Below are 22,065 nucleotides of genomic sequence, written 5' to 3' on the forward strand. Positions count from 1 at the left end.
GAAATCCTAAAGATGCCACCAGGAAACTACCAGAGCTATTCAATGAATTTGGTAAAGTTGCAGGATACAAGATTAATGCCCAGAAATCTCCTGCATTCCTATAGACTAACAACGAAAGATCAGAAAGAGAAATTAAGGAAACTATCCCATTCACCATTGCAACAAAAATAATAAAATATACCTAGGAATAAACCTACCTAAGGAGGTAAAAGACCTGTACTCAGAAAATTATAAGACACTGAGGAAAGAAATCAAAGATGACACAAACAGATGGAGAGATATACCATGTTCTTGGATTGGAAGAATCAATATTGTGGAAATGCCTATCCTACCCAAAGCAATCTACAGATACAATGCAATCCCTATCAAATAACCAATGGCATTTTTCACAGAACTAGAACAAAAAATCTTAAAATTTGTATGGAGACACAAATGACCCCGAATAGCCAAAGCAATCTTGAGAAAAAGACAAACAAACAAACAAAAAACAGAGCTGGAGGAATCAGACTCCCTGACTTCAGACTATACTACAAAGCTACAGTAATCAAGACAATATGGTACTGTCACAAAAACAGAAATATAGATCAAAGGAACAGGATAGAAAGCCCAGAGATAAACCCATACACCTATGGTCAACTAATCTGTGACAAGGTTGCAAGGATATACAATGGAGAAAAGGCAGTCTCTTCAATAAGTGGCACTGGGAAAGCTGGACAGTTACAGGTAAAAGAATGAAATTAGAACACTCCCTAATACCATACACAAAAATAAACTCAAAATGGATTAAATACCTAAATGTAAGGCCCGACACTATAAAACTCTTAGAGGAAAACATAGGAAGAACACTGTTTGACATAAATCAAAGCAAGATCTGTACTGACCCACCCCCTAGAGTAATGGAAATAAAAACAAAAATAAACAAATGGGACCTAATGAAACTTAAAAGCTTTTGCACAGCAAAGGAAACCATAAACAATGCGAAAAGGCAACCCTCAGAATGAGAGAAAATATTTGCAAATGAATCAATGGACAAAGGATAAATCTCCAAAATATACAAACAGCTCATGCAGCTCAATAGCAAAAAAATAAACGACCCAATCAAAAAATGGGTGGAAGACCTAAATAGATATTTCTCCAAAGAAGAGATACAGATGGCCATTTCTCCAAAGAAGGGGCACATGCAAAGATGCTCAACATCACCAATTACTAGAGAAATGCAAATCAAAACTACAATGAGGTATCACCTCCCACCCGTTAGAGCGGGTATCATCAGAAAATCTACAAACAATAAATGCTGGAGAGGGTGTGGAGAAAAGGGAACCCTCTTGCACTGTTGGTAGGGATGTAAGTTGATACAGCCACTATGGAGAACAGTATGGAGGGTCCTTAAAAAACTAAAAATAATGTTATCATATGACCCAGCAATCTCACTACTGTGCATATACGCAGAGAAAACCATACGGAACTTATAGAGACCCTAAATACCCAAAACAATCTTGAGAAAGAAGGACAAAGCTGGAGGCATCACATGTAGTGATTTCAAACTATATTACAAAGCTATAGTAATCAAAACAGTATGGTACTAGGATAAAAACAGAATGATATACAGTTGACTGTTAAACAATGTGGGCATCAAATGTTATGGCCTTCTGTGCAGTTAAGAATCCAAGTATAATTTTTCATCAGCACTCCAAATACATAGTTTCTCCATATCCACAGATTTAACCAACTGTGAATCGTGTAGTATAGTATTTACTATTGAAAAAATCCCTGTATAAGTGAACTTACACAGTTCAAATCCTTGTTCAAGGGCCAACTATAGTCAGATTTAACAAATGTTAAATCTTTGCAATATTTCCCACTGATTATTTTATAAAGAAATAAAACTTAGATACAGTTTTAAAACCCTCTTATCACTATCCTTTTCTTTCCCTCTTTCCAGAGTCAACCCTTATCTGGAAACTGTTATGTTTGTTTCCTGACTGTGTTGTTACCCATATTATTCTGTGTGCCATATAATAGATGATTTTGAAATTTTACACAAATGGCTTTATATTGTAGTACTAGTTTTTCCACTTTACTTCTTTGAAATTTGAAAAGTATAATATATGTCTTTACATCATTCACTTTATTAAGGTATTTCAAAATTATTTTTAATTAAAAATATGTTACAAAACATTATACACAGGATGACACAATTGTGCATACGTACTTAAATGTACTTATGCATAGGCCACAATGTGGATGATTATAAATAGAAATCTTACCATGTTTAGTTCTGAATATTTTCTTCCTCAAACTGGTCACATTCTTAATGAACATATGTTCCTTATTAAATTATATATATTATTTGTATATGCAACTTTTAAGAATCGCATCCATAACTCAGTTAACATATGCAAATTGAGGGACTTATTCATCTGTTAGTATTATGTGGGTGGGAGTGGGGCCCAAAACTTGTAGTTTTTGCAAAGGGTTTAATTTACAAGCCAAAATGATTTAACTGAAATCTGTATTGACATATATTAAATCCTAATTCACTTGGAGCAAAAAATTAAAAATAGAGCATATTATTCCACTAGAGAAATAGAGTTATAAAGAGAAAGAAAATATTTGAATAAATATAAGAAAGCAATGGGCTAACATAAAGTGTAACCTATATTCAAGAAAAATGACTTTAAAAAAACCTAAGCTTTATTAATGTTAGTAAAATTGTTTGAAATTGTCAAGCCATGCACAGCGATTGGAATAAGAAAGTAAATGTGTTTAATCATCATGGTATTTGTTGAGATGAGAGTGAGTTCTATGATAAAAACCCAGATAGCTATTATTAGTACAGTAAAATCTATCACAATAACCAGAAGAGAGCCTCCAGGAGCTCAAGGAGTCTAAAAAGCTGCTGTTAGAGCAGATGGCAGAGCAGTGCCCTGGAATCCAGGATATTTTTGTTTGTTTGTTTGGAACTTCAGCGTTGGTCCCCAGAGTTCCCTCTGACTTCATCTTCCATCAATAACCCCTCTCACTCAAGCTTCCTTCCGTTTAGGTACCACGTTCCTGAGCTTGGGCTTCTGCAAAGTTGCATCCCTCTATGGCAAAGATTGCGTAGCCTCGTACTGCCGGCTCCTACGCACTGATACACCGGCTACGGAATGTGATTTCTGGTGCCTCAGATTTCCCCTTCTCATCGTTTTTATTCCTTGTAGAGTCCAGATAATTAAGTAGTTGTACACTGAAGTGACATCTATGCAATCATATCAAATAAAAATGGATTGTTAGGCTTTTCATTGTTGAGACAGGAGTTTTTGGCTAATATTCATACTATATTAAGGTGAAAATAAACCTGGACTTGGATTCAGAGGAGTTGGATTTGCATTTGAGTGATTGCACACGTGCATTAGATTAGATATATAAATATGTAACATTAGTCAAACTTTGAATTTCATTTTAGGCATTTATAACAAAGTTGGACAAACTTTTTCTGTGATGGATCAGATAGTAAATATTTTAGGTTTTGTGGGTTATACTTCTCTGTCATGACTATTTAACTCCGCCTTTGTAGCTCCAAATCAGCCATAAAAAATACGTAAATGATTGAACACGGCTGTGATCCAATAAAACTTTTTTACACAAACAAGTGGCTGGCCAGATTTAGCCCACAGACCACAGTATGCCAACTCCTGATGTATGAAATGGGAATAATAATGCCAGTCCCAGCTCTTTGACAGGGTTGACGTAAATGATGAAATACATAGGAATGGACTCCCGCATAAAATGTAAATTTCTATACCCTTGCATGATGTTATCATTAATGATTTCATAAGCTTAGAATTCATTCTATGAGATACTTTTATGTTGAAACACCATAATATGATTCTTCAGTCTATAGCAAATAACTTTACTCACTTCCACAAAAAACTTGATTCTAAAATCTGCACTACAATATTGAAACACAAAAACCCTGGATTTTTAAAGATATCTTTAAGTGTAAAATTTTGATGTTTCTCCTATGAAGAGTATATGGCATAAACACGTGACTGTATATTATTTGGTTGATGAACATCGACACAAATGGAAGATTAAGTTATAAAGGGGAATCAAATTGATGGCATAAAATTAAGGATCTATAATATAACCCACACTTTTACTGAGCTACCTTAAAGAGGATGTTCTGAAATGGATCTTGATCAGGGTAGTAAGAGGTAATGCTATCCATTTAAATGGATTTTAATTCATTCTAAATTATAATTGAAATACAAAGCACATGAGGTGACCACATTAAAGAGTCATTGTTGAGCAAGACGGAACTGGATGGTAGTTTTGCTGTCTGCTTGAGAATGAATGCTGAACAGAGACAATGGCACTTCTGCTAGGAAATCTGGAAGAGCACATTTTATGGACATCTCTGAGGAGCAATTAGACTAACCGAATTCAATTAAAAATTGGCTGGAAACCAGGAGGATATGAACTTAGCCAGGAGAATAGAGTTATGTGTTAAAAAAAAATTTTTTTTTTTTAAACCCTAGACTTGGAGGAAAGAGGTGGAGCGTTGTACTGATTCTTTCCGGTGCTATCTAGAATGAGATTGTGTTATTGCTATAATAGCAAATCATTTTAATAAGCAAGAACCTTTATGAATTATTTCTAGGTCTCTGCTTCAAAAGCTAAACTAAGCAACTGAGTATGAACCTAGCCAAAGGATTTAGTTAGAAATCTCTTTTATACCACTTGAGTTATTCTCCTTCCTGATGACAATTTGTTTAACAGATGTTAGATGTGCCTGAATCTTCCTACGTGATACATTTAAAACCGCCTATACTTTCCTAAATTAATCATTTTGATCTAGTTTATTATCATGATTTATGTATTTTTTCTATTTTACTTCTCCCCTTATTACCCTCAACACATACATATACGTACACACATAAGAAATAGTAACCTATGAAGACTATACCCAGAATATTGTCATTCTATTATAAATATTTAAATGAGTAGATAATGAGGATCACAGATTATCTTTTATATTAATGTGAAATTTACTACTAAATAATGGCTAGGACATTAAGGACTGTGAAATGGAGAGTCTGTATTTCTTCCTAGGTATTTTACATTGTCTATTAAATACATGCTAATGTTTGAGTTTGAATTTGTGGATCCAGTAGAATGACTTGCTTATACGGTGGACAGTAATAAACTATCTAATTTAATATTATGTATAAAAGTATTATTAAAATAAGATAAATAATGAACAGTTATTGTTATTAATTTCTGGGTATATGAAATTTATAGTGTGAATAGACAAGTGACATTAAGTTATCACTAATAGAAATAGCAGTAAAATACATTGCTCACTACTGTACCCTGTGCTACTTACTGTGCTAAGTGTTTTAGTTGAAATTTTTTCATTCATACCTCACAATAACTTTATGAAGCAGGTACTATTATTATCTCCATTTTAGAGTTGAGGAAACTGAGTACCTTTGATACACTGAGAATAGTAGTCAGTAGTTAATACTCCTTAGCATTAAGCCTACAACAACCCTATAAGATGAGCATTAGTCTCCCCATGTTACTGAAATTTATAGTGTGAATAGAAAAGTGACATTAAGTTATCACTAATAGCAATAGCAGTAAAATATATTGCTCACTACTGTACCCTGTGCTACTTACTGTGCTAAGTGTTTTAGTTGAAATTTTTTCATTCATACCTCACAATAACTTTATGAAGCAGGTACTATTATTATCTCCATTTTAGAGTTGCAGAAACTGAGTACCTTTGATACACTGAGAATAGTAGTCAGTAGTTAATACTCCTTAGCATTAAGCCTACAACAACTCTATAAGATGAGCATTAGTCTCCCCATGTTACTGTTGAAGAAATTGGGATTCAGGGGATGTTAAGAAACTCAAATAAGTGGTAGAACTACAAATTAGACCCAGTATTCTCTTTTTCAGAATTCACCCTCTTAGCCAGTACAATGTGCAAAATATAAATAGCAATATCAATACTGATGTTCATATTGACTTAACTGTATAGTATAAGATTGAAACTATCTTTATAGCTGGTACCGCAACTTTACTCAGGGAGGAAATATATCTTTATTTGGAAAATTACATTGGTGAGCTGCTTGGAGGTAAGACTTGAATACAGGGGTACAGAGACATGATTGAAAATAAGAATTTTTTGGTCATTGTTTCTGCAGGGGAAGAAAAGAAAGATGGAAGGGGAGAGAAAAACGGCTATATAATTAAAGAGAATTTTAGGAATATGAATGTATAATGCGTAATGTCACATTGTGTGTTGGGTGGTTTGTGATATAATCACTCCACAGATGTGAAATTGGGATTGGGTTTTTGAAGAATTCTTTTAAGATCTCAGGAGACATAGAAGACTCCTAATGACATCTGATTGATCTATCTAGCATCTGTCTATTTATCTATCTATCTGTCTATCATCTATCCATGTATCTATGTATCTATGTATAATTTATCACCTATCTCTCATCTATCTATCAATTTATGTATCCATCTATCTGGTAGAGGCTATGGTAACAAAACTCCAGCTAACTTACTTACCAGATTACCTAAGCTGACTTGCTCATTCTCATTACTAGGGGATTTATTCAAATATTTCCTTCTCATACATAGGTTTCAAATGCTCTTTTAACCTTATCTGGTAACTATATCTCTTATATAAATTTATAACTAAAACAAGTTGAGAAAAAGTGGAAATGAAATACCTGTGTTAAAAGGAAAGAATAAATTAGGGGCTTCCCTGGTGGTGCAGTGGTTAAGAATCCGCCTGCCAATGCAGGGGACACGGGTTCGATCCCTTGTCCAGGGAGATACCACATGCCGCGGAGCAACTAAGCCCATGCACTACAACTACTGAGCCGGCCCTCTAGAGCCCGTGAGCCACAGCTGCTGAGCCTGTGTGCCACAACTACTGAAGCCCGTGTGCCTAGAGCCCGTGCTCGGCAACAAGAGAAGCCACCGCAATGAGAAGCTCGCACACGGCAAGGAAGAGTAGCCCCCGCCCACAAAGACCAACCGCAGTCAAAAAAAAAACCAAAACAAATCTTTAAAAAAAAAAAAAAGAAAGAATAAATTAAAATATTGAAAGTATCAAACAGATGCTATAGGAATTTGATCAAAATTGAGGTTTGTTCATCCTGAAATCTGGCTCCATTCCACATTCCACATTCCTAACAGGCATGAGGAGATTATACAAAGAGGAATGAAATGTCTCCTTGTATAGTATACTAGATCCGAAATGCTGTTCAGATCTCAACATTCATTTTCTTTATGTAACAAGGGAGATAATTTGATTCTAAAATTCCTATTGAATTTCAATGGAATTCTGAAGTTTTATGAACTCCATGGGCAATGATGTACGAATCTGGTGTCTTGGTTACTAAGTGATTATTTACGGAGATTTAAAAGAGAGTAAGAAGAATTTGTCTGACAATTTGTAAAAATTCTTTTCAAAAGTTTCCATGAGTCCTATTCTCTTTTTGTATTAAAATAATTGATACATTTAGCAATTTTTATAAAATGAAAATATTGGTGGTTGTATCAAATTGACTCTTATACCTAGCAATTGCTTGAAAAGAGTGTCACTATTTAGTAACACATAACAATGATCCCAGAACATCTAACACCATTTAACATCTTCTAAAAGTCATACCTAAAAAGAGCTAGAGTTTAATCTTAAATTCTAATTCATATTAACTAAATTTTCAACGATTATTAGAACCTACTTTTTACTGTAAGCACACTACAGAAAATTAATTTTCCAATTACTTGGGTTTTATTATGGAAGCACTCAATTATACTGCCAAAGTCATATTCTCTGAGTGTTTTTCAGGAGGTTATGAACAGTTTGACATTAACTGGCAATGTTCATCTCAGAATAAAACTTTACATTCAAAGCCTCTTTCAGCAAACTTTTCAATAACATGGATTGAAAAAAACATGAAAATTGTTAGTTAGCATATGTCTTGAATTTATTCTTATGCAATCCTTGAAAATTAAGATTATCACTATTAAATAATCAGAAATGAAAAGTAGGTTTAAAGATCCCAGTATCATTTTCTTACAAGTAGAAGAATTTTAATAGATATTTTGATATTTTATTTCTCTTATTTTCACAGAAATAAAACTAAATTTAAGTTTAAAACACTAATATTGTTTCTGAATCATAGACTCATTATTCATTACCCAAGTCTGATTATATAAAATTATTCAATATAAATAGGAATGTATCTGAATGCTGGTTTTATATACCACTAATAACAAATGCTGGGACTTCCCTGGTGGTGCAGTGGTTAAGAATCCACCTGCTAATGCAGGGGACAAAGGTTCAAGCCTTAGTCCGGGAAGACCCCACATGCCGTGAAGCAACTAAGCCTGTGCGTCACAACTACTGAGCCTGCACTCTAGAGCCCGTGAGCCACAACTACTGAAGCCCACGTGCCACAACTACTGAAGCCCGTGGGCCTAGAGCCCGTGATCTGCAACAAGAGAAGCCATCACAAGGAGAAGCCCGTGCACTGCAAAGAAGAGTAGCTCCCACCCGCCAAAACTAGAGAAAGCCCGCGCACAGCAACAAAGACCCAACGCAGCCAAAAATAAATAAATAAATAAATAAATTTACAAAAATAACAAATGTTATATCCATGTATGAAGACAGATTTATATTTACGTATGTAAAACTATGAATACATAATTCATACCCTATCATACAAGTAACATTTTTTGAAAAGAAATTAAACATGTATAGGCTTTACTGATAATCATTCAGATGCCAAAGTTTATGACCTGAATGTTACCATCTCTAGAAAACTAACTCAAATATTTTTTCTATATCTGGATTTTATTTTGCTTTTCAAGGAAAAAAAAATATATAGCCAAATAAGCTTAAACAATTATATTTTAACAGTTAAACCATAACACAAAATGTGTATTATGTTACCTCATTTTAACCGTTCTCTGTCAAGTGCTTGGAAAATTTGATACAACAAGCAGTCTCTAGTCTAAACTATATATGTAATATAAGTGGGCAAAGTTCCGGGTCTAACCTCTCCTTGACCTTGAAAACAGGAAACTCTTGTTCTCATCCTCATATCACCATTGCTTGACTCAGCATATGTGAGTCAATATATATGACTCAGAGTCAAACAATATGTTTGTAAATAGTGCTAACAGTTACCATTTATTATAATGGTAATTTATTATAATTATATAAGTTATAATAGTTATGTATTTTTATAAATGAGGTCCTTCTCATTTCTTCCACCATATTTAGCACTTCCCATGTCATCCCTAATCTTCATGACAATGATGTGAAATAAGTTGTATTGCCTTAATAACTGATTTTTTTTAAATACTGAGACTCAGATGTAAAGTGACTTGCCTGTGTCTACACAGTCACTAGGAAGCCAAGTCAGAATTCAAGCTTTAGTCTGTCTCAAAACCTATACTACATCACTAACACGTTTTGGTTATCTTTGCACTGTAGGCCATGATGATCTTTTTGAATTTTTTCAAATACAGTATGTGTATTGCAGAAACAAAGGCACAATAAACATTCTTCTTAAATGGATGCATTAATAAAAGTTTATTAGTTTTAAGAATAGCCCTCTTTTACTTCCATGAATTTCATCCACAATTTTAATTAATTAATTTCAAAGTGCACCCATCAAAGCTCTCAGTGGTTACAAGATATTTAAGCAGCTCTCTCTCCAGGCCCGGTTAAGAGGGGTCACCACATGGCTTCCCATCATGTGAAGGTCGAGTAGCCATAATGCAGGTATAATGCAGGTATATTGCAGGTCCCAGTGCAGAAAGATAAGCAATGCCTATGTCTTACCATCAAGTAAGAGAAAATAATTCAGTATATTTTTTGTTCAAATAAGCTCATATACTGATAAAAACATCTACTCAGGAGAACTGGATGAATAATCGTCTTTCAGGAATCGAGATAAAAACATCAAAATAGAAATGATTTTGGAAATGGGAAAGAGCAACAGGCCATGAAAACCTAGCTTCCCATCTCAGCTCTGTCATCACCCAGCTAGGCAATATTGGATGGTTCACTGCTGAAGCCTACGTCTCCTTTTCCTTATCTGTAAATGAGGACCTTGAGCTACACCGTTATTTCCCAAACTCATCTGATCATAAGAATCACTTAGGGTCAAGGTTAAAAATATAACTCTGGAAAGCCTAGAGAATCAGAATCCTTGAAGAAGGGTCTTGGGAATGTGTATTTTAATAGAGATCCTTGTTGACACTGATGATGGGGCAAGTTTCAGAAACACAGGAGTAAACCGCTTCTAGTGTTGCTTACGGTTATGAAAATCCATAATCTATCTTATAACTCTGCAAACTTCTCTGTAGAAAAATGGAGAGTGGATAAACCGAATGATTTATCGTTGCCAATACTTGTGCTTAATCTAGGTTTTTCTTTCCAGTTTGTAAGTTACTTTCTTGAAGAAAATAAAATTTAGCCTCAGTATATATTCTGCTGTTACTGGAGGTCCTGACACGAGGACAGCAAGAAGAATGAAATTTTGAGTAAAACAAAATAGAGTTGCATGTGTGAAGCATGAAACTGAATACGTTGATATGAATCTGCATTTTTATATGGCAGATTAATTTGAAGTTTTTACTAGTTCTAATTTTGTGTGATTCAAGAGAGGCACAGAGGGAAAAGATTAATAAAATCCATATTGAATCCCCTCCTCTTTCCTAAAAAGAAAATATGAGGATGCGTCTTGATGACTGGCATCACATCAGCAGTTTGCCCTTCTTTTTTAAGTCACTGAATAATTCCTTTATGGTTGGTGCTCTATGGATTAGCGTGTCTGCTGGGTGCTCGGCCTGCAATCTGGGCAGCAAACTCCACAGCAGCCCTGAGCAGGCTCTGGGAGATACAGACATTCTTCCAGATGTTGACACCAAAGGCATCAGTTAGGGAGGTCAGGTGCCCTTTAAAAAGGGAACTTTGTAAGGAGTTGTTTACCAATGTTTCCCTTAGCAGAGCAGCTAAGACCATAGAGAGACGGTGTTGACACAGAAATGGCAGGTTTGCCTGAGATTTCATCTCCAAAAGCAAAATCAAAAATAACCTATTTATAGGTTATGCAACTTAGAAAGAAATGCCTTCTCTACAAGTTGGAACTGTCAAATTCTCCATAGTATTAAAATTCAGGATATTTACAAGAGGTTTCAGTAAACAAATTTCCCTCCAAAAGACTCTGAAATTTTCAAGAGATCATTTTATCTTCAAGTAAAAATATTTTAAAAGTATTAAGAAAGTTCCAACAAGGACTTACTGTGTAGCACAGGGAACTCTACTCAATATTTTATAGTAACCTATAAGGGAAAAGAATCTGAAAAGGACTCTATGTATAACTGAACCACTGTGCTGTACACCTGAAACTAACATGATATTGTAAATCAAATATACTTCAATATAAAAAAGTATTAAGAAAGTAAATCACCTCAAATGGATAATCTACATAATTCCTGTTCAGTAAGGCCAAAATTACATGAGCGAGTCAGTTGCATCACTAGGATAAAATAACTTAGAAAAAATTTTGTAAGAATATTAAAAAGAAAGGTGACCACATAAAGAAAGATAAAAGAAACAAAAACGTTCAAATGTGTAATAATAACAGAAAGTCTGAAGAAGATCCTGCCTTCACAGCCCAGAATGTTTAATGACAATAGAAGACAGGAAAAGCAGCATTATTCAATTCCTACTTTGATTTTATCTTCCACTAAAAAGAGAATGATCTTTCACCTTGAAAGTATGGTCCAACAATATCTGAGTGAAATGATACTCAAGAAGTCAAGAAAATATTAAATGGACCCTTAAATCCTTTATATTGATTCAAATGCCCTAGTCTAGAAAAACTGCATCACAGTATAAAGAAAGTATAAATGTTCTTATGAAAGCATTTTCAATGATGTTTGAAAAACCCTGGAATGTAAGTAGGCACAGGAAAAATACGTCATTAAATGGCAGATATTGACTCTGTTTCAAAAGGGAGAGAGAACTAATTTCTAGAAATCACAGTTTAACAAATTCAATATTGATCCCTGGAAAAATTACAGAATAAATTATTGAATAGGTAGTTTGTGAATATATAGATAGCAAAATGGTGACAAAGAGGAACCACCCTGGACATACTAAGAAACAATATTGTTGATCTAATGGTTACTTCTAGGGATGTTACAAGAGAGGAATGTTATAAGGATAATGCCTATGCTTCTGATTACAAGGTATTTAGCATAATCTGGCATATTCCTGGAGAAAGGAAAGATAAGCATGGGCTGTTTGATTAAAATGCATTCTATAACAACTAAAAGAATGTCAGTTAGTGGGTTAGCCAACAAATATTCATCTGGTGAATGCCATGGCATAAGATAATATCCCTGCTTTCCAGAAATTTATATTCTAATGGAGAGAAGGTCCTAGTGGTATCTTATTGGACACTCTATTTGAACCTGATCTATTTAACATGGTCCATTGACTTGGATAAGCACATCAGATGTACAGATGCCACTGACTAAGGAATGTTTTGAATAATATTATCTGCCAATAAGATGTCCATAAACAGAGTGGACACCATGTATCACACATTCATTAACACTCCTTCCATGGAGAGGTGATTACATCAAGATGTCCCCTCCACTTCCACAGGTACCTTGAGTCTGGGCAGGCTTAGCGACTGCTCTGACTGGTAGAATAATGCTAAATGTGAAGCTGTACCGACTTCCAGACATAGTTCTTCAGATACTGGCAGCCTTCTTTTCCTGACCCATGGGAGACAGCTGCAGTGCTGCGTGGAAAGTGGAGCAGCCCCGGGGAGGCCAATGGGAAGGGACATTGACAAATTCTGCCAACAGCCCCTGCTGAGCCCCCAGCCAACAGCCAACACCAAATGCCAGTCATTGAGTGCGCCATCTTGGAAGCCGATTCTCGGATGCAGTCGAACAATCTATCCCAGCTGACATTGCAGGGCACAGAGGCAAACCTTTCTGCCAGCAGAGCCTTCCTCAGACTGCATATTTATGAGAAAAATAGATGATTGTTATTAAGCCACCATGTTCTTGGGATGTGGTTTCCCTCTCTCTCCCTCTCTCTCTCTCTCTCTCTCTAGCGCTCTCTCTCTCTCTCTCTATCTCTCTCTCTCTCTCTCTCTCACACACACACACACACACACTTGGGATAAAATACTCAATTGTATAAATGAGTAAGTACATAAATACATTGATCAAAGTATTAAAACTGTTACTTCAATATGAACCAGCAGAATGCAGATTCACTAACAGACGCCCTCATCTAAATCCAGTCTTTCTTGCTATATGTAACCATGGACAAATTCTATTGATTTTACCTCCAAATGTCTCTTGAATACTCCTTCTTCCCTCCATCTCCACAGACACCACTGTGGTCACTTACACAGTAGCCTCCTAAGTTGTTTCTTCACGTCCATTCTTACCTCCCTCAAATCACTCCTCACACTGAAGTGAGAATGGACTGTTAAAAACATAAATCTCAATGAGTTACTTTTCTGTTTACAATCCTTCAATCAATATTGCTATTAGGATAAAGACCTACTGATTTTTATCCTAATCTTTATCAACAACATCAATTGCCATGACCCCTTCGTTGTTTTTTTCATTCCCCTCACCTTTATTTTCTTTTTCTAGAATGTGTTCTGCTCCCAGCTGCCTCAATATCTTTGTGCTCTCTGTTCCCCTTGCCTGGGGTGATTAGTAATCTCTTACTGTCCTTCGGATCTCTGATCAAATGCCACTGCTGCAGGAAAATGTTCTTTGTCCTCCCATACCTGGTCATACACACTCCTTCCCCCAACACATACACTCCTCACCTTTCAGAATGCCATAGCTTTGTCCTCTGAGACATTTGACACATTTGCAATTTATAACTAAGAAGTGGCTAGTTGTTCATTAGTTACCTCTGCCAACAGAGACAATCATCACGATGGCAGGGACTACTCGTAACACCTCTGTTTCCCAAACATCTTACAACATGCCTTATATGGAGTATGTGCTTAGTAATTATGTGTTAAATACACCAATGACTGGTTTATTTCAGGGGATTTAAAGCCCTCTTCTCTGCAAATAGAAGACAATGAGATTTTCATCCTTGTAACTACAGAGTTTGGCTAAGTAGATGCTCAGTAAATGTTTATTCATTTAAACTGAATACACTAAATAGGATTATTTTACATACATGGGAAAGTTAAAAGAAGGAGTCACTTTAAAAATTAGGGCATCCAACAACTGTGACAAACTGAAATAAATTCAATTGAAAGCAGCCATAAAGGTGGAAAGTTTGGAGACAAGGCACATGAGAAATGACTGAAGGAAATAAAGTCCGGGGAAGAGAGAACTCTAGCTGAGCTGTGATACACATATATGTTATACAGCTATTAAAACAGAAAATACCCCAGTGGGCCCAACTAATACCAATGTATGGAATTTATCATGTTGCAAATTCCAACCAACTCATTCACTTAATACCTAATAATCCCTTACTGTGTGCCTTGCACTGTGTTAGGGAAGAGTATATAATCATGGAGCTTGTAGGATAAGGAGGAAAAGAAATAAAGAACAATTAAATAATTAAAAATTAGCAAATACTAAAAAACAGACACATAAGTATCTTGAAAAGAATATAAGGAGAGAGACCATAGATTGGGTGGTTTAAAAAAGCCTCTCTGAAGAGAGGATTTTCAAGATGAAACCTGAGGGATGAGAAAAAGACAGGCCAATGAAATTTATCCCAACAGCAAGAGAAGGGAAGTCCATTCCTTCTACAGGAAGGCTGTAAGGAAAGGAAACATTTTGGTGTCTTTGAGACACAGAAAGTTTAAGTAGTGTGGGCATAGTAAGTAAGCAGAAAAACGGTGCAGGATGAAAGGGAAACAGGAGTCACATGATGTGGGGTCCTGTTGTCCGTGATTAAGGGTTTGGATTTATTATATGTGCCATGAGAAGTAACTAGGGTTAAAAGAAAGAAAAAAGATTTTCAGTCCTTTTTTAAAAGAGCACATTTTTGCCTTGAGCATAACTGATTGAAGGTAGATTCATGAAGAATATTTGACACCAGGTAGAAGTTTACTACAGTCAACTCGGCACAAACTACATGCTTTGGAAAATAAAGATGTAAGTGAAAAAGGAAAGAATTAGTTAGATTTGAGACATATGTGTTTGAGATGTGTTATGGGTTGAATAGTGTCCCCTCAAAATTCATATGTTGAATCTCTAACCCTCGGTACCTCAGAATGTGACTGTATTTGGGGACAGGGTCTTTAAAGAGGTGATTAATTTAAGATTAGGTCACTTAGGTGGGCCCTCATCTAATCTGCCTGATGGCCTTATAAAAAAAGGATATTAGGACTTACAGACACCAGAGGAACCAGGCATAGAGGGACCATCCCATGAAGAAACAGCAAGAGGGTGTCCATCTGCAAGCCAAGGAGAGAGACCTCAGAGGAAATCAACCCTGTCAGCACCTTGATCTTGGACTCATAGACTCCAGAGCCATGAGAAAATATATTTCTGTTGTTCAAGCCACCCAGTCTGTGATATTTTGTTTTGTAGCCCTAGCAAATGGATACAAAGTGGAACAGACAGCACTTATCAAGAGATTGGATTTGAGAGTGATAGAAAGTGAGGCCACAAGCATAATTCTGATGTTTGCAGGTTGAATCACTGGGTGCATAGTGGTGCCATTTCCTGAGATGGAAAGACTGAGGGAGAATACATTTCTTTGGGGAAACCAGGAGTTTTGTTTGGTTACTTAAGTCTGAGATGACTGTGAGGCATCTTTAGTAGAGATATCAATTAGACAATTGACTATATAAAAATCTAGGGCTCAGAAGAGAGTTCCTGGCTAAAGAAATATATATGTGTGTGCCTGCACATTTATATGTAAGTATGTATGTATATATGTTTGTATGTACATGTGCATACATTTTTACAGTGATATGTGATATGAGGGAATGTATTGGATCACCAAGGAAGACATGGTAGAGAAATGGAGGGAAGTAGACCCAAGATTTACCTCTAAGGAAGTGGCATTTCAAGGTCGTGGAGAAGAAGAACCAGCAAAAGAGACACAATGCATTAGTTATCTATTGTTACATAGCAAGTTATCCCCAAACTTGGCAATCGGAAACAGCAAACACTTGGTATCTTGTAGTTTCTGCAGGTCAGGAAACTGGGAGCAACTTAGCTGAGTGGTTCTGATTCAAGGTCTGTCACAAGGCTCCTACTGAGATGTTGGTATGGCTAGACTTGACTGGGGAAACTTCCCCTTCTGACTCACTCACATGGCTGAGGACAGGCCTCAGAAGATCTGCTCCTAGTCAAACACACACGAGCCTCCCGACAGGGCTGTCTCTCACCTTGGCAACTGTCTGACCTCAGAGCCAGTAAAAAGAGAAAGAGCTCCTAAGATGGAAGACACAGCCATTCTATACCCCAACCTAGGAAGTGACATCCTATTACTACTGCCATATTCTATTCATCAGAAGCAAATTTCTAACTCTAGCCCACAGTCCAGGGGGGATGATTACACAAGGGCATGAATGACAGGAAGTAGAGATTATTGGGGGCCAGGTTAGGGGCTGCCTACCACAGGGTATAAGGAGGGAGAAGAAATTGGCGGGGTCAATGGATTAAAGATCTAAACTTTATGGAAGACTTGGTTCTATGTGGTTATTGAGCAGGTGAGTATACAAGTGTAGAAGGTTGTAATTAGAGACTGAAACATTAAATTTGAAATACTGAAGATGGTGCGGTCATTGGTCTATGACCTCTTTAGTTGAAGACCAGAGAAACATGTTGTTGAGTGGGTAGGAAGGAAAATACAGAAATGGAACCGAGAAGTTGTTGTGCCATACAAGCCATCGACATGGATGTTGGAAGCATGAGAAGGAAGACTGGAACTTGGATGGAGAAGCTGTGAGCCAGCAGCCGAAGGATTGCATGAACAAAAAGCAAAATGTTGCAAGTCAGGAGATGATATAGCAAGGAGGAAGAGGTGAAGCTGGTGAAGGGGAAAGAGGTGTAAAAGGCAGATGAGGAGTGAAGATTTGAAACCAGCAATGGACAGCAAGGAAAATGATCCCATCTCCCCACAGACCCTAGTTAATCAGGGTGTAGAAGAGGCACGCAAATAGGAGACGTCATTTCATCACAAAGGAGCAGTTTTCAGTCAACAGAGGGTACAGAGGTTACTGTCGTGCAAAAGATGTGTTGGCATCAAACAGCAAGGAGCTCTTAGAAGGCAACGTGGGAGAATCTGGCAGAAATCTGGCAGAAACAGGATGGGTGGTTCAGGATTGGTAAGGAACCGGGCTGGAAAGGTACAAGAGTTCAGAAATAATGGGTGATTAATAGACCTCAATCTCTGGTGCTGATGAAGGTCAACAGACATGCTGGTCCTCTCAGCTTTGGTTCTTGTCATTACTGGTAGTGTGGGAACTCAATCTTAGAAAAGAAATGATCACAGTGAGGGAAGAATAAGAAGGTAAAGGGCTGTCTTTACATTAGCAGGTGACTAATCAGCAAGCAAGAAAGGCCAAAGCTGGTAAAACTACGGAGGTTTTAAAAATTATGATAGAGGAGTTTCCAGTGCTTGAATGGAACTACTGTGATTCTTCCTAGTCTATAACTTTGTTGCCTTTTTCTCTCATTGCTGCCACTTCTTGTGAGATACCTTCTTTTAGTTAGAAGATATCAGGAAAAACCTTAAGAAATTATTTCCTCAAACTCTTTCCTGGGAAGAAGCTGAAGCCCAGAGAGTCCACAGCATCTCATCCATGACCAGGTATAAAAACAGTGTCAGCTTCAGGGATAAAAATGAAGAATCTTGATTTTTCGTTCATTTGAAATTCTGGGGATAAAATATAGTGGCATAAAAACTTTATACAAAAAAAGTAGACAAACAAGGGAAGGATTTTGGGGTGAATTCATATTTAACTGAAAACATATATTTTGAGCTTTTAAAGTCATTTCCCAAGATGCTTTGACAACACACAATGTGACATTATGTGTTACCTACCCATGGCATTTCCTGAGACTCAAATGAATTCTTGGTAATTGATGGCTAAAACTTTTTACCAGTTTAAATTCCGTACATGCGTCACTGTAGAGGGACACAAAGACAAAAATAGAAACATGATGTAGTTGGGCTCTTCCAACTGGAAGTAACTCTGGCTGTGTCTGGCATGGGGCAAGTTGGACTAACCAACCAGGATAACGACCATGTCACATAGTCCTTTACTCTATCCTTCTACTTTTTAGTATGTTTGCCATGTACTTTCTATTCTGGGATGTCTAAGTGAAAACAGCCAACTTGTTTTTAGAGACTGAAGAGGATCAGCTAAGTTCCTAAGAAACTTCAATATTTAATGATAATAAGGAAGAAGAAGGGGAGAAGGAGGAGGAGGAAGAGAAAGAGAAGTTGTTTAGGTTCATAGTAAATATGCTTATTTTAAGCATAAGGGAAGTACTCATAACAATTTAATCATGTAATATTTTGATCATCTTATTAACAGAACATATATAAGCATTAGTTGATTATAGTAAATAATAAGGTAGTTAAGGTTCATATCTCTGAAGTTATTACATTAATTCTTTTTTCAATTTATTTTTTATTGGAGTATAGTTGCTTTACAATGTTGTGTTAGTTTCCGCTGTACAGCAAAGTGAATCAGTTACACATATACATATATCCACTCTTTTTTAGATTTCCTTCCCATTTAGGTCACCACAGAGCACTGAGTAGAGTTCCCTGTGCTATAAGGTAGGTTCTCATTAGTTACCTACTTTATACCAAAAAAGACTTTTGGCAACTACTATAACTTCATTACATTAATTGTTTAAAAGGAGTTAGTAGTTTCCAAAAGTCCTTTTTGGTGTATATTGGAGACATTAAGTGTTGAAAAATTAGAGCATATTGAACAAGGAATACTCTACAAACTTATTTGTCCCTCTTAAATCCTTACTGAAGAAAAGTTATAAAATTTAGAACATGGTAATATAGTAATACCAGAAAGACTATGAGAGAAAGGGGTGAGGAGAGAGAAAACACTTTCTAAAATTGAGTAAACATATTCAAAACACATTTTTTGAGCCTGAAAATTGTGTAGGTTATACTGAATTTTAAGCAATGATTTTAGAAGACGAGGTGATTTTCAAAGGCAGAAGGATCAGCCTTAGCAAGAAAAAAAAGGCAATAGAAGAAAAGGCAAGCGATAAATTACACAGAAATCTCATTTTTCTGTAGTAATCTTAATAAAACCATCAATAATAGGAGAAAGAAATTTGAAAGATTTTAACTTTACAAACCTGGGCCAATTTAAAATACAATACTATATTTTGATATGTTAACACTGGTTTCCCAGTAGTCCTTTTGAAAGTTGGGAAAGGACACTTAAATGAAAATTAGTTTATACAATTAATCTGGCAGTGTAGGGGTTAGAGTAAATTACCGAAGAGAAATATACAGCAACGCAGGGAAATCATCCTTTCAAACAAATACGTGTGTAACAACTGAAACACATATGTACGTATTATATATTTATGTGTGTATACTTACGTATAACGTGTGCATATGTGCACACATGTATGTATCACACGTGTGTATGTAAAACATGTGTGTGCACATGTTTAGGTACAGACACATACATGGACTTGTGAAAGAGGCCAAGGAGAGCTGATGATAATAACTTGAAACGGTGAATTTAAAACGCATGAAAGCATGAAACAGACCAATCTCAAAAGGGAGGAAAGGACACAGAGAGCCGACAGCATGTCAACAGTTGTGTTCCTTTTGGGGGGGAGGGTGAATGTGCCAGCAAACACTGTGCAGACACGGAGCAGGGCGGTTCTCCCTCGGTGCGCCTCAGAGCGCGCTGTCGCCAGGGGCCCGAGACCAGATTCTCCACGTAAGCGTCTTTTTGTGATTCTTGATTCTGACTCCCTGAGCAAGTCAGACCAGCCTGGGGGTACTGGAGCCCGCGTCTTGCCCTGCATATTTATCATCCACAAATCATCTGCTATAAATATACCTCAGCCGGATCATCATCAGGGCCGGCTCCGTGGCCTGCAATTTATGAAGGTTATAGGAAACAGTGTGAAGGGTGAAGTGCTTTATTAAGGGTGGCTTTCTCCCTAACCCAGTCCTGCATTCCTCTTGAATATAAATGACCCTGAGAGTGAGTGCTCCTTTCCCTGCAGGATTAAGGCTTTGTAAATTGTCCCTTTTGGCTGTTATTCTTATGTCACTGTCATGAGACACACAAGATTTTTAAAGAAACATCTAAATCAGTGTTCAAAGATAATGTGAGAAACCCCTAGATGCAAAGTAGAAGTATTTCTAAACCTCACACTCGTTCTTTTTTATGTACAAATCATGCAAACCATTCTCCTTTTCTCCATTTTTTTTGCATGTCATTAGTCTCTTTATTTTTGCTTCTGGCAAAAATAACAGAATTGACCAAAATGTCTTGCAAATATCATAATCACAATCTCTGTGGAAGTTGAAACAAATTAAATGTGTTTCTTCTTTCTGTTGCTGAATGTTGGTTTTGTTTTTGTTTTTGTTTTTAAAGTGTTTGCTGAAGACACAATGTTTTGGATTATGCCCTGGACATAAACCTTATTTTCCTTCCGCATTCTCTTAAATGAATAAAAAATATTGTAATGAACCAAAAACGACACAAAACCAAAACACCACACAGGCGGCTCTCTCAGCAGTGAATTTTTCCTGCAACATGGTTAAAGCCTGCTGAATGGGGAATGCTTAACTGTTTCCCTTACAGAGTGTTATTCTGAACACCTGTCCCAGAAGAAAAAGACCTAAAGAGGGTCACCCTATTAATATGTATTGAGCAGTAAAGGGCCAATTTTAATATTTCAAACAACTCCTGTGAATAGATCACTGTAGAGCACCTCCCTGTTTGCAGTATAATCCTCTTTTAAAATGATATTCTTGGCTATCCAATCGCCCCAGGGGTGAGGAACAACAAGAGGAAGAAAAAAAATGCAGAAAAAGTACGGAGAGAAAATGGTGGGAATTCGTTTTATTCAACTTCACCTGTCGCTCAAGCAACTCGCCCATAGGAAGACGCGACACTTTATATGAATTACCCAGTGTGGTCTCTTACCACCACTTCAACGCACTATTTTAGCACCTGTTTTGCAAACCACCAACTGCGTTTACAAGTAGAGGCATAATCGGTAGGAGAATGACCTTTTGCAGCACGTATTGTAATCTAGTTCATCAAATACCTGTCAGCCAACTGTCCAGAAGGCAAGAAAATCGAGGTGGGGAGTGGTGGAAATGTATCCCCCTTTCCCTGCTAAATCGAGAATCTGGTCATGTCTCCTCCTCCTTTCCCTCCTTCCTTCCCATCCGCGTCCCCAAACTGTTACTAGGGAAACTCGAAAAAGAATCGGAAACATTAGGAAAACAAAAGTTTAGACCCCATAACCACGATCCCATTGCCATGCAGAAAGCAACGCAGACGCCCAACCTCGGTCGCCGCTATCAGCCAGAGCAAGTAAGATGTTAATTGCAGCCTCGCTGAGAAAAACTAGGATTGTTCCACCCGGGAACGCGAGCAGTTCGGAGGCCGAGACCTGCCCCCTCCGCGGTGGGCAATCCATCCCTCCGAATCCCGGTGCGGAAATGAGAGCTGCGACAGGTCGGCGCTGAAAGAAAGAGAAAGACGATCAAGTGCGGCATTTACTCCCCAGCCCCGGGAGTCGCCTTCCCGTCCTCCGCAACCCCCCTGGCCTCGCCTCCCCGGGAGTTTCTCTGACGGCCGGTCGCCGCCGGCAGCGGCGCTGGGAACTGAGGAGGCACAGACCTCCCAGGCGCAGAAAGCGCCGCTCCCGGGACGTGCTGGGCTCGGAGCAGCCGTGACGTGCAGGCGCACCGCGGCCCGGCCTGCAGCCCCTCCCGCCGCCCTCCCGCGCCGCTCCCTCCGCGCCCCGCCAGGGCCCAGGCGGAGC

The sequence above is a fragment of the Eubalaena glacialis genome, chromosome 12 (genome assembly GCF_028564815.1).
Source record: "Eubalaena glacialis isolate mEubGla1 chromosome 12, mEubGla1.1.hap2.+ XY, whole genome shotgun sequence".
NCBI classification, from domain to species: Eukaryota; Metazoa; Chordata; class Mammalia; order Artiodactyla; family Balaenidae; genus Eubalaena; species Eubalaena glacialis.